The sequence below is a fragment of the Pelobates fuscus genome, chromosome 8 (assembly GCF_036172605.1).
Source record: "Pelobates fuscus isolate aPelFus1 chromosome 8, aPelFus1.pri, whole genome shotgun sequence".
Lineage (NCBI taxonomy): Eukaryota > Metazoa > Chordata > Amphibia > Anura > Pelobatidae > Pelobates > Pelobates fuscus.
The window spans coordinates 139751474-139754102 of NC_086324.1; positions in this window are offsets into that span (position 1 = coordinate 139751474).

The window sequence follows — 2629 nt, forward strand, 5'->3', positions numbered from 1 at the left end:
GCGGTTACAGTACGGTTAGCATAGGTCAAAGCACAAGTTAAGGTCACAATACAATTATTAGTGGTTATGGTGTTAAACATGCAATGGACGACAATGATTAGTACTTATTATATAATGTCAGTAAATATACAGGGTTATGGTACCGTGCACTATAATACAGCAACACACTATTAACACTCTCGCTAGACGGCTGAGCTCGCGCTATCTAACAAGATATACACTTTACTAAAACAATCGTTAACACATTTACAATTCCCAACTAAACTATTGGCCAGTACCTTGAATGGACTACCTAAAACTATATACACCCGTTTTGGTTAGCCACACTGCCCAATCACCACATATATAGCGAGCTAGAGAACCGAATTTACACAGGCGCCTCTTAGTCGCACTATCAAAAGTCTAGTGGGTTCCAAATTTACACGCCTTCCCACTTAGCCCAGATAGGATGAGAACTAGCGAACCGAATTTACACAGGCGCCGCTTAGTCTCCCGGTCCCTCCGACCTAGCGAACGTAATATACACCCTAGAACGCTAGTCTAGACAAGACACCGGTGTCCGGCTAGGGCTATTTACACCAGGACCCCGCCTGACTAACCAAATCAAACGGTCTGACTAAAGAGCGTTCGATCGAGCGGTGCGCCTTCGCTCCTTCCCTCCGACAGAGGGGGCAGATACACAGATTCAAAACCCCTTTGGGCCTACCGCACAATCGGTATACCCCTAGTGGGTCCTGCCGTCTAAAACAGCAGTTGTCTTACCTCCTCGTTCCTGAACCTGAGTTCACACTCATCGACGGGGACACCCCAGCACTTCTTACGTAGAGGCCGATGATCTCCTGGACAACAGACCAGTGGCGCCGAGACGAAGGGAGGTCCACGCAGAAGTTCAGGGGTGCAGCCGTAGAGAACGTGGGCAAAGATAGTCTCACGCCTCTGCCTCTCAGCTACCGTTGAACGATGAGCTTCCCGGCCAATGCACCAAATGATACCGGAGAAACTGACGGAAGCCAAGCACAGAGAGATGGACACAGGTTTCTTCAGGAAGGAAGAGATTCTTTATTGGATCACCGATCGGGACTCAGAGGGACTAGCGTCACCAAAATACAGCAAAGTCTGAGTACTGAATACATAGAGTACATTCCTTATATAGCACTGTAGCTCCTCCCACAATTAACTACACCCACACATACCCTTAACCTATTTAATAAATAGAGTCTAAACTCATCCATCCGGTCTAACCACGTGGCTCATCTGATACAAAGGAGAGGGACGCGTAATTCCAGTTCTTACATTCCTGCACCTGGTCAGTACAGTGATAACAGTATCTTAGCTACGTGTAATTAACCGACTGATACTACAAACACATATACATACATATGCCTTGTGGCAATCTTAGCCTGCTAAACTTGTATTTTACTGGAATTACATCACACTACAATGTAAAACAATCTTTAAAGGGACACTTTTAACCCTTCAGATGCAAACATAGCAGGTTTACATAGCAGGGTTAATCCAACCTCCTTCCTGACAGCCGCTAGAGGCGCTTCTGTGACACTGGATGCGAAACTCGCATCCAACGTGCAGAACGCCCATAGGAAAGCATTGAGAAATACTTTCCTATGGACTGTTAGAATGCGCGCGCGGCTCTTGCTGCACATTTCGCTCCACTCGGGAGCTGACGCCGGCGGGGGAGAAGAGGTCACCAGCGCCGAGGGAGCCCAGCGCTGGATTAAGGTAAGTAGCTGAAGGGGTTTTAACCCCTTCAGCTCTAAGGGAGGGGGACCCTGAGGGTGAGGTTCCCCCAAGGATAACATAGTGTCAGGAAAACGGGTTTGTTTTCCTGACACTATAATGATCATTTAAATTGCAGAGTTCAGTCTGCCTCTAGCAGCTGTCTATTAGACAACCACAAAAGGCAATTCCTGCTGTTTAACTAAGTGAATCGACACAGGACGTGAAATCCAGTGTCTTCAAATTTACCAAATAAAAGAATTGATTAATTTCTTTCCAATGGGTAAAGACAAATGTGCATTAGGTTGCACCCATTGCCGACGTCGGCGGTGATGGAGCCAGCGCTGAAACAGGTATTAAAAAGGTTTTTTAAATGTTTTCAACACGGGGGACATTAAATTTAGGGCAGAGGGAGAATATAACATTAGGAACACAGTTTTATAATCGTAAAAGTGTTCTTTTAAGATGTTATTGGTTAAGCTAAAGACGCGAATCAAACGACCCGCGGTGAAAGAGTAACAAGGTGATTCACTAATCTGAGAATTGACAGAAACACAATTTAGAAATTCTTTAACAATTTCTTTAAAAATTCCCCAAATCCGCTCTGTGTCCTGTTTTCTCTGCATTCCATACAATGCTCATTTTAATGAATAACCCTATTAATATAAGGCCATCCCATGCTGCCAGGCAGGGCATTATACCCCCCTCTCCCTCCTGCATTCCTATGGATTCCAAGTCAACATGGCGGCCATCGCTGCCATATCCTCAGAACCCTGGGGCGCTATGACGTCAACCCCTATCCAGCGCGTGCACCCGCGCGCGAGCCTGCCCGCGTGCGTGCGTGCGTGCGGCGCTGTGAGAGAACCCCGGGCGCACCCCATGCGCGGCCCCGCGC